The sequence below is a fragment of the Rhinoderma darwinii genome, chromosome 13, assembly GCF_050947455.1.
Source record: "Rhinoderma darwinii isolate aRhiDar2 chromosome 13, aRhiDar2.hap1, whole genome shotgun sequence".
Taxonomy (NCBI): Eukaryota; Metazoa; Chordata; class Amphibia; order Anura; family Rhinodermatidae; genus Rhinoderma; species Rhinoderma darwinii.
In genome coordinates, this window is record NC_134699.1 from 3,539,950 (window position 1) to 3,557,793 (window position 17,844).

The window sequence follows — 17,844 nt, forward strand, 5'->3', positions numbered from 1 at the left end:
CTATTCGGTATAGCCGCCGCCCTATCCCCCCCCCCCTCCTGTACGGTATTAGGCTCTGTTCACACAATAAATTAAAAACGTCTGTAAAATACTGAGCTGTTCTCAAGGGTAAACCGCCTCTGATTTTCAGCCGTTTTTAAAGCATCAAGCGTTTTTTTATGTATTTTTTTTGGCGCTGTTTTTCTATAGACACAATGAAAACCGCCTCAAGAAGGGACGTGCGCTTCTTTTTACGGAGTGTTTTTTGACGTGCCATCTTTTCAAACGACCGCGTAAAAAGCGCCCAGTCTGAACGAAACGCCGTTTTTCCCATTGAAATCAATAGGCAGATGTTTGGAGATGTTCAGCTTCCGTATTTTCAGGCATTTTTCGAGGCATTTACGCTCCGAGAAATGCCTGAAAATAAGCCGTGTGAGCTTCTGGGCGATAGCAGGTTGCACCTGGCGTTGTGCGTCGCCTTTTAGAAAAGTCGCAAAAAACTCTTCCAAAATCAGTCAAGCAATTGGAAAGGTAAGGGCCTGTTCACATCCGCGTTTGCCTTCCGTTTGGGCTTTTTGTTCATCGCTTCCATTTGCATCGCCATTGATTTTCATGGTATTTTTCTTTGTTTCAGTTCGCCGCCAGGTTTCCGTTTTTTTTTTTTTTGTTTTTTTTTACGAAAAACAATTGTGTAGTCGGCAGCATCAGCAGACGGAAGTATTTATAAATGGAGCGCCATTGTTTAAATACAGTTATGGCAGATAACCGTGTGATTGCGTTAGTAAAGCTCCCCCTTTTCTTGTCCGGGTTCCCTGAACTATAATCTCTCATAGAAGACCCCCTCTCCCCCCCCCCCATTTTGATAAGCGAGTTTTACGACATTTGTGGGGGTTACAGACATGTCAGAATATTGCGTGTCCGTGCGCTAGAACCACCACCGATCGCCATAATGGCCAGACGTGGATACTCCACGCTAATATTGATTGCACTGCCGTACGCTTGAGTAAGGGTATGTTCACACGGCGCGTTTTCAGCCGTTTTTTGTTCCGTAAATGTCCCGAAAAGCGGCTGAAAAATCGGAAGCAGAAAGCCTACAAACATCTGCCCATTGATTTCAATGAGAAATACGGCGTTCTGTTCCGACGGGGCTTTATTTTACGCCTCATTTTCAATTAACGGCGCCTAAAAAGACGCCCCGTAAAAAAAAAAGCGCATGTCACCGAAAAGAGCGCGTCCGTTCTGGAGTCTTTACGTGATCACTGCGGTTGCCGTTTTCTATAGAGACGTTTCACGGAGAATTCTCTGACTTGCTCCTCCGGTTATAAGCAGCTTCCGATATCACATCTCCGCATGAGTATCGGGGTGCAGTCCCACATTGCGGCATCCGCCCGAAACCTGGCAGACTAGCGGTGGCCAATGGCCATGCAGTTTTGCCAGGTATTATCAGAAAAAATTGTGCGGCCATTTGCCACATCGGCACAGTTTCAGCCTCATCAGATGCCGCTATAGGGGACTGTTTGTATAGAAGTTCAGCTAGCACCAGATATGGGGGTGATGGGGTTTTGCACGGACAGGGGCCCAACCCAATCAATGGGTAGCTGTTTGGAGGCGTTCTGCTTCCGATTTTACAGCCCGAAAAACAGCCGAAAATAAGCCGTGTGAACATACCCTAAGGCTGCATTTATATGAGATGTTTTTTGGTCATGTAGTGAAAACAGCAGACGTTTTTACCACGAATTTCCGCGGTTTTGCGATGCAGTTTTTGGTTGCACGATAAGTACAGCCAAAATTAATGTATTTTACATGTTACACCCATAAAATCCGCAATGACGAAAACCATTCATTCCAAAACCGCGGCAATTCGTGGATATTTGAAGCAGTTTTTACCTCAATGCACCCGGGCTAATTCACACAACGTTTTTTGATGCAGAAACCGCACCAAAATCTGCCGAAATTGCCTCCCATTGATGCTCTCTCTTCCTGCGGTTCCGTCTCTAAACCCCTATTGAAATCAATGGGAGGCACGGAAAGAGTTTTTCGCAGTGAGTTTTGCCCGCGACGCTCAAGGGCGAAAGCCGCAGCAAAAAAAGTGCAGGCAGGTCAAAATCTGCCTCAAAATTGCTGAAGGAACATTGAACGGATTCCCCAACAGCAACAAAAAAAGCTGCAAAACTTCATATATTTGTTACACCGTTTTTGTTCACATTTTCTCCGTTGCGGTGGCGATTTAGGAATCTGTTCTAGCATCTAAAGCTCTGTTCACATCAAGTCTAAAAAAAAACATACTACAAAAATAAAAGATGCTCAATAGTCATGATAGTCTTTTTGGCAGATCTTTGTTTTTGTTTCAGTTTTTTTTGTTTAAATATTTCTTTATTGAGATTTTTTGTCACAATGTATTCCAACATTCCAATATCACTGGATAATATCAAAGCCTTGTAAACATCCAGCGTGTTTCAGATTTTTTTTGTTTCTATATTTCTTTATTGAGAATCTTTGTCACAATGTATTCCAATATCGCTGTATAATATCAAAGCCTTGTAAACATCCAGTGTGTTTCAGATTTTTGTGCTTTTCGTTCTATTCAGATGGATTTGTGTAGTGCGCAAATTAATTCAAACATATACCTGTATGTTCGGCTCCATGTGCTGGATAGGGTAGCAGCCTACACTTTTTTCAGTAGGTGCATATCTGAACGTAAACCTGACAAATGTACGCCTGAAGGACACACATCTGTCATAGGTCTGCACCGTATAACCTATGATAACATACAGTATACATCTGGCGTAAGGCACAAACATCACATGAACAGATCCTTAGGCCTAGTTCACACAGAGATTTTTGACTCTGAAACTACGCCAAAAACGCCTCCCGTTGTTCTCAATGGGAGGTGGAGGTTTTTTTTTTCCCCTGCGAGCAGAAAAAAACGCTTGCGGAAAAAAGAAGCGTCATGTCCTCTCTTCAGGCGTTTCCATCTCTGACCTCCCATTGACATCAAAGGAAGGCAGAGAATGCAGTTTTCGCTGCGTTTTTTTCCCTCATCGCTCAATGGCCGCGGCCAAAAAACGCGGCAGAGCGAGTGTAGGCAGATTTTTCCCGCCTGCAAAAAAACTCAGTGTGAACAGGGCCTTACAGTGGTATTCCCATCATCTAATGATATAGCATATTGCTAGACCACTGGGACCCCCACTGACAACTTGATTTCACCTGCAAAGTGATTCTTCCTGCCACTCGCCAGCAGTTCCCCGTGCAGCGGATACCTGGGGGGTGCTGCTGTGCAGGTAACAATTTTGTATCGCTAAAGGTGGTATTCCATGGCCCGACGTGGGCCGTGTAAACAGCACTATTCAACGAGACAGCTTGTTGATCGGCACTCGTTTGCTCCTTTCACAAGGAGCTACTATGGGGACGAGCGCTCGTTACTGCCATCACACACCCCCATACATTTCTATCATGTCGGCAGCGCGTCTCCCTGTTTAACACACCACGATGTGCTGCCGACAATAATAATATTTTGGGCATTTAAAAGGATACAATCAGCCGATGAACGAGCGTTTGGTCAGTCATCGGCTCGATCGTCGGGAACAAGCCTGCTATAAACGCTCGTTTGCCCGATAAGTGGCTGCTCCTTTTATTCTGAAGATCGATGATAGTCCCGGCAGTCGGACCCCCACCGATCAGAAAGTGATGAGCTTTAGTGGGACAACCTTTTTTTTATGCAGATTGTACATCGAGATTGTTAGTGAACGTCTTTATTATGTACACGTGCCCTAATTTACACAACAATTTATAATGTAAATTCTCAAAACAAAGATTGTTCATCGTTGGTGAAAACTGGTCGTTCATACGTAAACATGACCTGCTCCACTGGTTGTAACTGGCTTCGCAAACTTTCTTGGTCATTACTGTCTGAACGCTGTGAATGTAGCATTTGATCATGCAACGTAGCAGAATACACGTGTAGCAACGCAAACAAATGATATTGACACTATTTTCCCCTGGTTATTGCAGATATCTTGCAGCGTCAATCAACACCCTGAAAAATATGGGATATGGGGAATGTTGACTTCTGTAGGTGTCGGCCTTACACAATCTTGGATTAGAAATTCAGGTAAACAATACTCTCTTAATTGAATTATCTACAAATTGTGTCTTGATAGATAAGATTAGAAATAACAAATGTGATTAGGAATCCTCCTCCATTGTTTTCTGCACTGACACTGGACAGAAGTGAGGTCTTACTAATAGTGATGAGGGCCGGTGTATGTGCACGGTGCCTCCGGAGCTGGAAGCGTACGTCTCTATTTATATCATAGATTCTCACTTCTATACAGAACATAATCACGTCCTGCTGCTCACTCCAAGGGTCAAGCAGCAGCGTAAAGGTTACGTTTACACAGAGGGTTTTTTTTCATGTCAAGTGTCCGAGCATCTCAATGTATAGAATATCTTAATTGCCAGATATGACAATCACAGAATAAAACATCTACAATCTACAGACTGGAAAATGTCAAATCCCACACGGTCAGAACATATAGGAAAAGAAACACATATTACATGTGAATCACTGGGAAAATATAGTTTTCTGGTTACCACCAGCTGCATTTTTTTTTGGGGGGGGGGGGGGTAATTTTAGTGCACCCTGCCATTCTCGTACCATTGTCAGTACCTTTTCGGGACAGGCAGGCAGATATCTATGGAAAAGTTGCTGTGGTTGGATTTTTTGCTCGTTGTTGAGTTCAGTCTTGTAAAGTTGTTCATCCCAAACAACACATCTGCATCCCAAAGATAGAAGCCCAGACCAGATCAAGGCAGAGGCTTATCAGTGATTTGTCTTTTTAACTTATGGGGTTGTTGTCCAGAGCGACAACCTTCAAAGACCGACCGTGAACAACAAGTAAAACAGAAAACAGCCGTATAAAATCACTAATGTATGGCCAGCTATAGATATGAAAGAGATAGATCTACATAGATAAATAGGTATGAACTTGATAGATGGATGGATATGAGATAGATAGACATGAGATAGATAGACATGAGATAGATAGACATGAGATAGATAGACATTAGATAGATAGACATTAGATAGATAGACATTAGATAGATAGACATTAGATAGATAGACAGACATTAGATAGATAGACATTAGATAGATAGACATTAGATAGATAGACATTAGATAGATAGACATTAGATAGATAGACATTAGATAGATAGACATTAGAGAGATAGACATGAGATAGATAGACATGAGATAGATAGACATGAGATAGATAGACATGAGATAGATAGACATGAGATAGATAGACATGAGATAGATAGACATGAGATAGATAGACATGAGATAGATAGACATGAGATAGATAGACATGAGATAGATAGACATGAGATAGATAGACATGAGATAGATAGACATGAGATAGATAGACATGAGATAGATAGACATGAGATAGATAGACATGAGATAGATAGACATGAGATAGATAGACATGAGATAGATAGACATGAGATAGACATGAGATAGACATGAGATAGACATGAGATAGACATGAGATAGACATGAGATAGACATGAGATAGACATGAGATAGACATGAGATAGACATGAGATAGACATGAGATAGACATGAGATAGATAGATAGATATGAGATAGATAGATAGATATGAGATAGATAGATAGATAGATAGATAGATAGATATGGGATAGATAGATGGATAGATAGATAGGTTGGTTTGACCGTGAGTGCAAAGAAGTACGGAAGACCCTAAGAAATGCCTCAAATAAGAAGCACCGAGACCCAAACAACACCGGTCTGAAGGAGGCCTACAGCAACATACAGAGGCAATACAAGACCATCCTCCGAAAGAAAAAACAAAGGCACATCTCCACCAAACTTACCCAACTCCAAGATGCCCTCCATGACAACTCGTTCTGGGAATTATGGAAACACATGGGCAAAAATTGCAAGAAAAACAACCTTCATATTCAAAATGGCAACATCTGGCTCCAATATTTCAGGGACCTCTACAAAGATATCCCGAAAGAAGAACAAAGCCAAGAACAAAAACAAATAATATCAAAATTGAAGGCGATGGAGGAAACACTTAAAGATTCTCAAAACCCCCTGGATACACCAATAACACTGCAAGAAGTAACAGAGAGAACCTCAGACATAAGGTGTAAAAAATCCAGCGGCCTAGACAGAATCTCACCAGAAATGATAAAACACAGCCCGCCAGAAATACAGGCCGCAATAGTCAAACTATTTAATATAGTGCTGAGTGCCGGCTACTTCCCGCAAATCTGGAACCAAGGCCTTATAACACCAATCCACAAGAGTGGGGACAGGTACGACCCGGCCAACTACCGAGGGATATGTGTCAGCAGCAACCTGGGGAAACTGTTCAGCAGCATCCTGAATAAGAGAATCCTCAGCTTCCTCACCCAGCACAATGTCCTCCACCAAAGCCAAGCTGGGTTCATGCCAAACCACCGCACCACTGACCACATCTACACCCTGCGCAGCCTCATCAAGAGCCACGTCCACAATACAAAGCATGGGAAGATTTACGCCTGTTTTGTGGACTTTAAGAAGGCCTTTGACTCAGTGTGGCACCCGGGCCTATTCCTGAAACTGCTGGAGAGCGGAATAGGAGGTAAAACCTATGACGTCATCAGAAGCTCCTACACAGAGAACAGATGCAGCGTGAAGGTGAACGGGAGAAGAACGGCTGATTTCCAGCAGAGCCGAGGAGTCAGACAAGGCTGCAGCCTCAGTCCAACGCTCTTCAACATCTACATCAATGAACTGGCCACAGCTCTGGAATCCTCCTCAGCACCAGGTCTCGCCCTCCATGACACCCAGGTGAAATTCCTGCTGTATGCAGATGACCTTCTGTTACTATCACCAACCGAGAAAGGTCTCCAAGACAACCTGCAAATCCTAGAAAAATTCAGCTCCACGTGGGCACTACCCATCAATGCCAAGAAAACCAACATCATGGTGTTCCAGAAGAGAAACTCAAAATCCCCCAGGCACCCGACCTTCACACTAAATAACGCCACAATCACAGCGACCGACAGGTACACTTACCTAGGCCTAGAAATCAACCAATCAGGAAGCTTTAAACAAGCCATAGAGATTCTGAAAGACAAGGCGTGCAAAACCTTCTATGCCATCAGACGAAAACTCTATCATCTCAAACCACCAGTGACGGTCTGGCTGAAAATCTTTGACTCCATCATCTCCCCAATCCTCCTGTATGCCAGTGAAGTCTGGGGTCCGGACACATACCCAGACTGGTCAAGGTGGGATTCCAGCCCAACAGAAATCTTCCACCTAGAATTCTGCAAACACCTTCTCCAAGTCCATCGGAGCACCTCAAATAGTGCCTGTCGGGCAGAACTGGGCAGATTCCCACTACACCTCACAATCCAGAAGAGGGCGCTATCATTCTGGGCCCATCTACACAGCAGCAGGCAAAGTTCCTATCACCATAAAGCCTTGTTACACCAAGGGGTCCCAGGTAAACCAGGCCCCCCAGAACATCTCACCCTGACCCGGCCTGAAGAAAATGTCACCCAGCGCGGCCTCACAAAAGCCGAAATCAAGAAGACAATAAACAAAGGCCAAGAGGAATATATCAGTGACTGGAGAAACGACATAAAGACATCCCAGAAACTGACAATATACCGGAGTCTACAGCGGGAATATAAACTGGCGCCATATCTGGAGAAACTGCCAAACCCCAGAGACAGACAGATCCTGAGCCGCTACAGACTGAGCGCCCACAACCTGCTCATCGAATCCGGGCGCCACAGACAGACCTACAAGCCCAGGGAGAGCCGACTGTGCCAACAGTGCGACCAGGAGGCCGTGGAGGATGAGACCCACTTCCTGCTACACTGCTCCAAATACTCAGCAGTGAGGGACACTCACTTCAGGAGACTCTCTGATCTCTTACCGGACTTCAGCTCCATGGAAGAGCAAGAGAAACTCTACATCCTGCTGGGTGAAGAGGAAACCACAGTGGGCACAGCGGCACAATATGTCACTGCATGCCATAAACTGAGAGAGACATGATATGCCATGGACTTTTATGTCCCTATCCCCCAATCCCTCAGTCCCTATCCCTCATTCCCTTACTTCTTACTTGCTTTGGCAATGCTAATATGTATTTGGTCCTGCCAATAAAGCTTCTTTGAATTTGAATTTGAATTTGAATTTGATAGATAGATATGAGATAGATAGATAGATATGAGATAGATAGATAGATAGATAGATATGAGATAGATAGATGGATAGATAGATATGAGATAGATAGATGGATAGATAGATATGAGATAGATAGATGGATAGATAGATATGAGATAGATAGATGGATAGATAGATATGAGATAGATAGATGGATAGATAGATATGAGATAGATAGATGGATAGATAGATATGAGATAGATAGATGGATAGATAGATATGAGATAGATAGATGGATAGATAGATATGAGATAGATAGATGGATAGATAGATAGATAGATAGATAGATATGAGATAGATAGATAGATAGATAGATATGAGATGGATAGATAGATAGATAGATAGATATGAGATAGATAGATGGATAGATATGAGATTGATGGATGGATAGATATGAGATAGAGGGATAGATAGATATGAGATAGATGGATGGATAGATATGAGATAGATGGATGGATAGATATGAGATTGATGGATGGATAGATATGAGATAGATGGATGGATAGATATGAGATTGATCATCTCTAGAAGACCGGGTAGAGGAGTTCTGGAGATGCTGAGTAGACAGGGCAATGCTTCCTCCTGACTCGGCTGGTTTCTCAGCACAGTAGATGTAATCTGAGCTTGCTGGGTCAGGCAGCAGCATTAGACGCAGTGGAGACACCTCGATATATAAAAATGCTGCAGATTTTTTGTCTGGATTTGCAGATGGAATATCCACAGCAGATTACAGTATCCGCTCTCCTCTACATGCGGCAGAATTTTTCTGCACAGAAATTGACTTGCGGTGCAGATGTCAATTTCTGTTGTGCATTTTCTCCATGAATTTCACTATTTTCAGCGAGAGTGGTCAATCTGCATCAGATTTTTGTGGCTGATCTTTTTCCGCCGTGTGTAGACTAAGTGCTTGTCCACACATAAATGAATTGCTGCAGAAAATTGTGCGGATTTTGCTGCGTTTTTTTTCATTGCTGGGAGATGCAGCAATTCAGTCCACTTTCCGCTGCAGGAATTGACCTGCTGCGGTACAAAAAATACGCACCGCCGGTGAATTTCTGCTCAGAAATTTTACGCAGCTCGTGGATGAGATTTGTTAAATCTCACCCACTTTGCTGCTACTGTATTCTGCTGCGTATTTGGCATCCGCAATTCCGGACAGAAAATACGCAGCAATTCCGTTACGTGTGGTTGAGCCCTAAGCCAAAGTAGAAAGTTACAGAACTTTTCATTATGTGATGTTTAGACTAGACTGGCCCTTTACTATTATCAGAATTGTCATAATATGTTAAGCCAATAAATAGTGACGCTACAGATCTCTTTAGATCACTGGTGTTTATAATCAGTTCTCATCATGTGACGCCCTTCTCTGTTTGCAGAAGTTTCACTGTCTTCTCTCACTGAACGTTTTTTCCAGTGTGTGCAGAACAAAAACACACAATCCACATAGAAAATAAAAGCGAGGCAGGCCGGGGGGGGGGGGGGGGGGCACAGGGTGGAGCTGTGAACACTTGTGCGGCTCCTGCACTTTCTCTTTTATATGTAAATGTTCATTAGCAGGAACAGATAGTGTGAGCGTGGAGACCAGCGAGGTATCGTCTGCAGCCCCGCATAATAACACAAGTTATACATCCACCCTCTTCTTATTCATTCAAGGAATCAAACAAGAAGGGAAAAACACTATCATCCTGTCTTATGAGATGTTTCATGATGAGTGTAATATCCCGCCCCAGCACAGGAAACCTTCCTTTCAGCAGACACCAGAAACCTGCAAAGAATGAGGCCGGGTGCCATTGCTCACAGTACACCGGCCATAATAATGATGGTAAAAATGGTATTAACCCTTTCGGCCTGAAAGGGTTAATATCATTTTTACCATCATTATTATGGCTCGTGTACTGGGAGTAATGGCACCCGGCCTTATTCTTTGCAGGTTTCTGTTCACACTCAGTTTTTTTGCAGGCAGAAAAATCTGCCTTAAAATTCCTGAAGGAATTTTGAGGCAGATTTTGACCTGCCTGCAGCTTCTTGCCACGATTTTTGCTGCGTTTTTCGGCCACGGGCAAAAAAATGCCATGAAAAACTCTTTCTCTGCCACCCGTTGATTTCAATGGGGGGCAGGAGGCGGAACCGCGGCAATAAAGAGCATGTCGCTTCATTTTCACGCGAGCGGCTATAAACTGAGTGCCCTGACAATTGGCCGCGTTTAGCTCATCAGTGGAACTATTTGCTAATTTGCTTGTCATAATCTAAAAAAATATATAGCCCCGATTTAAAGGTGTTTATTTCTAGGACATACACTATTTAAGCATTATTTACATAAATTTGGACAATCCCTCAAGAATACACAACAAAAATGTAAGTTATGAGAAATGCTTCACATAAAAAATGGTGACCTGCCCTAAGGCTGGGTTCACATGGTTCGTTTTTGTTGCCGGTTTACCTTGAATTTTTATTGTTCTGGTTAATGAGCTCCCATTGAAAGACATGGGAGTTTCTGTACCAAAACAAAAAAACTCATGCTAAAAAGGCAACAAAAACGCACCATGTGAACCCAGCGTAAGCGTACGGGTGGTTGTACACAGTCTTTCCTGGCTGGTATCAAGCGACGATCGACGATATAGGAAGTCGATAGGTGGTCGTTTAGCTCCATTTACATAGAGCAACGTAGGGACATTGAACCCCCAAATCCTTCTCACTGCACCATCCACAGTCAGGAGGACCTTGAATAGCGCATGCGTCCCCCGCTCAATACAATGTCTATGGGAATGACGGAAACATCGACCACTGTACTTGGCTGTTTCCGTCATTCCCATAGTGTGCATGCTCGACCACCGCTCCATTTAATGTCCTCACTGTGGTTGAGCATTGACGACGAAAAGGGGGTTCAGGTCCCCTGTCCCCGTGATTGTTTGGGGGTCCCAGCCGTGGGTTCACCAGCGATCAGAAAATGATCACCTATCCTGTGGATGAGTGATAAGGTTTATTTTGGGTACGACCCCTTTAAGTCGAACTGGTAGCAGAATTATTATTTGTGGATTTTGTCGAGGGTTTATCAATGCATTGCAAAGGGTGACAGAATTGACCATGCTGCAGATCAATTAAAAATCTTCATCACGCCCTCAACTCCACACAGATTATCTCCACTCAACCTGGATGCGGTTTCAAAAATGTATTTTACTGTAAATTGCTGTGGAATCTGCGGTGATTCCACAGTCTGTGAGTTCACCCTAAGACTATGTTCACACATTGCATATTTTTTTGCGGAATTTCGATTGCGGCATTCACATTCTGCAACAAAATGTGAGTAAATGGAGTTTTAAAACAAAAAAAAAAACATTCACTCAGTGTACAAAATACGTGTCAGATTGTAGGCATGTTGCAGATCACCAGCGCAGATATGAACATATCCTCAAAGCCTAGAAACGAAAGATCAATGTTATTTATTTACTTTATTACTTTAAATAGAAACCATAGAGTGCGTCCTCCAGAATCGTTCTTGTCCTCCGCGCCTGCAGTCAGTTGTACATGATTCTGGAGAGTTTCCAGACAGGACACTGGTAGCGCGGAAAGTAGTGAGTCAGCAAAGAAGTTCACTCAGAAGACAAGCAGAACTGACGGTGTGTTCAGCCAACCACAGGCTTCAGCAGAGAGACTGGACACTCTGTATCACTAGACATAAATCATCTTCAGAAAAATGTATTATACATGAATGATAAATAATTAAAAATCAGGTAATTAGAGGCGTTCCAGTTTGTACAAGCCCCTTTCTTCTGCCGGGCTGCCCGATGCCTAGCTGTATTTGACCGAGAAACTCGCCACTTTGCAGGGGTTCAGAAGCGCTAAACTGTGTCCAGCTGGACGTCTATTTATTACTTTACCTGGTACACTAGAGTGAGAGCCGCTGTGTACTGCCTCTCTACTCTGCCTGAGGACTCATGTACATGTCCGAGGACTCAAGCACATGGCAGAGTGTAAGAGAGGCTATATACTATGGAGCCAGTGAGACCCCATGTGCTGATGTACTATCCTCGGTCAGGTGCCTTTATGTGAGAGGAATTCTCTCCTGCAAGCAATGCTTCTAGGGGAGCAGAGCTCCGTAGTATGGAATGGGAAGGATCATGTTATGTTTTTTTTTCTGGAATTCTACGTAAAAACCTCCATATTCCTTAGTCCTTATTCACACAAGCGTAGTTCACGTCCGTGATTTTCACGCGCGTCGCACGGACCTATGTAACTCAATGGGGCCGTTCAGACAGTCCGTGATTTTCACGCAGCGTGTGTCCGCTGCGTAAAACTCACGACATGTCCTATACTTGAGCAGTTTTCGCGCATCATGCACCCATTGAAGTCAATGGGTGTGTGAAAATCACGCGCGGCACACGGACGCACTTCCGTGTGCTGCGCGTGATTCGCAGAACAGTTTAAGAAATTAAGGCAAAAATAAAAGCACCTCCTTCACTTTTGATTTTAAACATAAAAAGAGAGTGTCATAACGATGCCATATGCGAGAAAATCACGCAGACACGCACCGTACACAAATGTCACACGGAACTGCAACGCGCGCAAAACGCACACGTTCATTTGAATAAGGCCTTAGTATGAAGTTGGAAGCATAAGGAGGTACAGTAAGGCCCCTCTGGTGATTCCCAATTACAGCCTGTACAAAATGAAGACATAATACAGCTGTGTGCATGACGCCTTAAAGGGATATTCTCACTCTGAGACCCACACGTTTGTCGAGAATGGAGGACACTCGGCCCCCATTCCGCCTGGTGTGGTGGCTGCAAGCTGCCAATTCAAGGCCAGGACTAATGGAGAGGGGACCACGTAAGGGCGCGGTTCTCTCCATTCTTTTGTATGGGAGTTATCGAAGAAGCTAAGCAACTCATTAGCTCCAATCAAAGGATGGAAAGAGCAGGGTGCATGTGCGGCCCCCTCTCCACTAGTCCCTGCCTGGAATCGGCAGCTTGTGGCCGCCTTACCAGGCGAAATGGGTGACCCCGTTCTTGATATAGGTGTGGGTCCCTGAGTTTATCAGACATTTATGGCATATTCTGTGGATATGCTATAAATGTCTAAGTTGGGAATACCCCTTTAAGCCAGCCAAAACGTGAGAAAGACATGGATATACTGTTTACTAGTAAGCACTTAATGCCAGGCAGAAGCTGCAAAAGCAAACACAAATTTTAGGAAGCATAAAAACAGAGACCTGAAAACCTGTGATCCAAATATAATATAGTCCCTCTACAAATCCCTTTTGAGGTCTCGTCTTAGTCGTTTTGGCTTCACTCCTTAAATAGTTTATAACATAAAAACAGGAATGGATCCTGAAATGATGACACATAATGGAAATAAGGCTCTGTTCACATCTGCGCTCGTCATTCCCTTTATCTGATCCATCAGAAGAACAGAACAAGGGAATAACCGGAAGCACCGATTCTGTTTCACCACCAACACAACAGGCGGCCGATGAAACCATTGATTTTAATGGGTTCCGTCATGGTGTCTGTGGTTTTACCAGAATCAATAGCGCAACATGCTGCACTATTGTGCCGGTAATCTCGGCTGGATCTGCGACGGAGGCCGTTAACCTGCCTCCAACACTAGTGTGAACCGAACCCTAATTCCATTCCTATTTACCTATTTATTTATTTTTTTAATCCACTCCTGGTTTTGGCACAAAAGCAAATAAAAAAAAACGTTTTTGCATTGGTTTATCTTAACCAGACATCCCTTTAATGCAATCAGGTTAATTGAATTCTTGAGTAATCCCATCTTTCCTATGTTATGGTCTATCCCTAAATGACATTTACATTACAAGATCTCAGTGTGTTTTTCTTGTTTCCATACATTCCTATTCAATGACATGACATAGTCTTCTAGTGACACGTTAAATCCACCTCTGCACAGTTAATAGCAATGAGGATCTATATGAGACATCCCGCATAAAGATCACATTAATGTCACATGGCTGGAATGCGGTCCTGGCAGCGTCTTCTACGTTCCTGAGTTATTCATTCCCTACCCGGCACTATATAATAAGTCTATAGGTTGTGTGAGAGGTGATAATTATAGCAATCCTGCCTCCTAGAAAACGTCCTCAGAGAAAAGAATGGAGCGTTGATGATCCGATCTCCTCATTTATATGCCGCTGTTTGTACGACGCAAAGAAAATAGTCAGAATGACAACATATTTGTTGCATTTGTCGCAGCTTGGACTAGAAGGAAACCTGTATGGCAGATCTGACCGATTCTTCGTAACGTAATAAATCTAGTGATGGCGGAAATTGTGAACTGAATTATATATTATCCGGGGGGGGGGGTATAGTTCTATAACAGGAGATTAATATTAGGCATCAACTCCTATAAGTCAACACTAATTATGTCACAACGTTGCGATTGCCGAGCCAAGACTACCCGTTATCTGAAAGCAAAGCAAAGTAAAACGTTGATATTTAGGGGTTAAAAGTGTCACTATAGGGGTATGAATATGGCGCTTGTTTTTGCGCCACTTTTTGTAGTGTAGTCCGGTTGATGGATGTGTTTGTGGCGTGCAGGTGCTGCTCTCCTCTAGCAGGAATACAGTGCAGAAGAGTTACTGTCTTGCTCTCAGCAGTTCCCTCTCTTGTGTGTCCCTGGAGTTTTGTCTCCACCTCCCCTCCCCCACCCTAGTGTCTTCTCTCGTTAGATCCCTTGTTCCATCTTTCTGCATTCTTGCCCACACACACATCATGTCACAGTAGTAATGGTGCAGACACCAGGACAAGATGCCACACCCTGTTAAACCTGATGCTGATGTCATCAACAATCATCACAAGTGATACATCCAAAATAAAACCCGGGATGATAGCCGAGAATATGCTGAGTGATCATTGACCTCATTAAATAAACCTCTGAGACCTCCTGCACACAGACATAGCCGTGTACACTGTACATGATTACAGGCACGGACGGCAGCGGACCGTCACTTGCATTTGTGGGCTGTGCTCCCATTATAAAGTATAGGAGCATGGTCCGTAAATTCAAAAAATAAGACATGTCCTATTTTTTGCGGTTCATTTCTATGGCCTGGACACCTTCCCGTAAGTATGCAGGAAGGTGTCTGTGGGCCAAAGAGATGAACGGATCCGTAAATGCAGATCGAAATTATGGTTGTTGTGTGCATGGGGCCTGACCATTTGCTTCTGCTGCTGTTTAAAATGAAGAATGGTGCAAAGTTTGTATGTATGTATGTGTGTGTATGTATATATATATATATATATATATATATATATATATATATACATACACACATATATACATATACACACACACACACATATATACATATACACACACACACACACACATATATACATATACACACACATATATACATATACACACACACACACACACACACACACACACACATATACATATATACACACACATATATACATATATATATATATATATACACACACACACACACATATATGTATATACACACACACACACACACACACACACACGTGTGTGTGTGTGTGTATATATATATATATATATATATATATACATATACAGTCCAGAGTAGATGAACACAGCACTCCAATGCTATAACAAATCAGGCCATGTGCACGTTACCTGGGGGTGAATCAATTCCCCAAAATCAAATAGAGAAAGATATAGAGCACAGTAACGGCACCAGGACTTCAAGGTAGATGAAAGCAAAAGTGGATTTATTTCACCTCAACACAGCAACGTTTCGGTTCAACAGGAACCTTTCTCAAGCTTGAGAAAGGTTCCTGTTGAACCGAAACGTTGCTGTGTTGAGGTGAAATAAATCCACTTTTGCTTTCATCTACCTTGAAGTCCTGGTGCCGTTACTGTGCTCTATATCTTTCTCTATATATACATATATATACACACATAAAATATATACACACGTATACACACGTATGTGTGTATATATATATATATATATATACACACACACACTTATAACTCACACTTATATTTATCAAATGAGTTGCAAAATTACTAGAAAATATAGTCAAGACATTGACAAGGTTAGAAATAATGATTTTCTCCTTCAGACTTTGCTTTGGTCGCTCCATTTGCAGAAATTCCAGCATTGCAGACCTTTGGCATTCGAGCTGTTAATTTGCTGAGGTCATCGGGAGACATTTCCCCCCATGCTTCCAGAAGCCCCTCCCACAAGTTGGATTGGCTTGATGGGCACTTCTTGCGTACCATACGGTCAAGCTGCTCCCACAACAGCTCTATGGGGTTGAGATCTGGTGACTGCGCTGGCCACTCCATTACAGATAGAATACCGGCTGCCGGCTTCTTCCCTAAATAGTTCTTGCATCATTTGGAGGTGCTTTGGGTCATTGTCCTGTTGTAGGATGAAATTGGCTCCAATCAAGCGCTGTCCACAGGGTATGGCATGGCGTTGCGGAGTGATAGCCTTCCTTATTCAAAATCCCTTTTACCTTGTACAAATCTCCCACTTTACCCCAGACCATCACATGACCTCCACCATGCTTGACAGATGGCGTCCGGCACTCTTCCAGCATCTTTTCAGTTGTTCTGCGTCTCACAAATGTTCTTCTTTGTCATCCAAACACCTCAAACTTCCATTAGTCTGTCCATAACACTTTTTTCCAATCTTCCTCTGTCCAATGTCTGTGCTTTTGCCCATATTAATCTTTTCCTTTTATTAGCCAGTCTCAGATATGGCTTTTTCTTTGCCACTCTGCCCTGAAGGCCGGCATCCCGGAGTCGCCTCTTCACTGTAGACGTTGACACTGGCGTTTTGCGGGTGCTATATAATGAAGCTGCCAGTTGAGGACCTGTGAGGCGTCTATTTCTCACACTAGAGACTCTAATGTACTTGTCTTGTTGCTCAGTTGTGCAGCGGGGCCTCCCACTTCTCTTTCTACTCTGGTTAGAGCCTGTTTGTGCTGTCCTCTGAAGGGAGTAGTACACACCGTTGTAGGGAATCTTCAGTTTCTTGGCAATTTCTCGCATGGAATAGCCTTCATTTCTAAGAACAAGAATAGACTGTCGAGTTTCACATGAAAGCTCTCTTTTTCTAGCCATTTAGAGAGTTTAATCGAACCCACAAATGTAATGCTCCAAATTCTCAACTAGCTCAAAGGAAGGTCAGTTTTATAGCTCCTCTAAACAGCAAAACTGTTTACAGCGGTGCTAACATAATTGCACAAGGGTTTTCAAGTGTTTTCTAATCATCCATTAGCCTTCTAACACAGTTAGCAAACACAATGTACCATTACAACACCGGAGTGATGGTTGCTGGAAATGGGCCTCTATACACCTATGTTGATATTGTATTAAAAACCAGACGTTTGCAGCTAGAATAGTCATTTAGCACATTAAGGCTTCATGCACACGACCGTGCTCGTAATTACGAGTCGTAATTACGAGCACGGGCGGGCACGGCCGGCCGCGGGCAGCCGGCCGCTTTTGCGAGCCGTGCTGTCATTATAAAGTATAGCAGCACGGCCCGTAAAATAGAAAAATAGAACATGTTCTATTTTTTTAACGGCACGGGCACCTTCTCGTGAGAAAACGAGAAGGTACCCGTGGCTAACAAAAGTCTATG

The 17,844-nt window shown here is 43.2% G+C and overlaps 1 protein-coding gene across 1 annotated transcript in view; it reads left to right on the forward strand.

The window, feature by feature from the left end:
• Nucleotides 1-17,844, forward strand: part of LOC142665691 (prefoldin subunit 4-like) — a 270,809-nt gene that overhangs the window by 721 nt on the left and 252,244 nt on the right. The window contains exon 2 of the mRNA XM_075845436.1: nt 3,991-4,090. The gene's annotated coding sequence lies outside the window, so the exon portion shown is untranslated. The remainder of the gene's footprint in view (nt 1-3,990; nt 4,091-17,844) is intronic.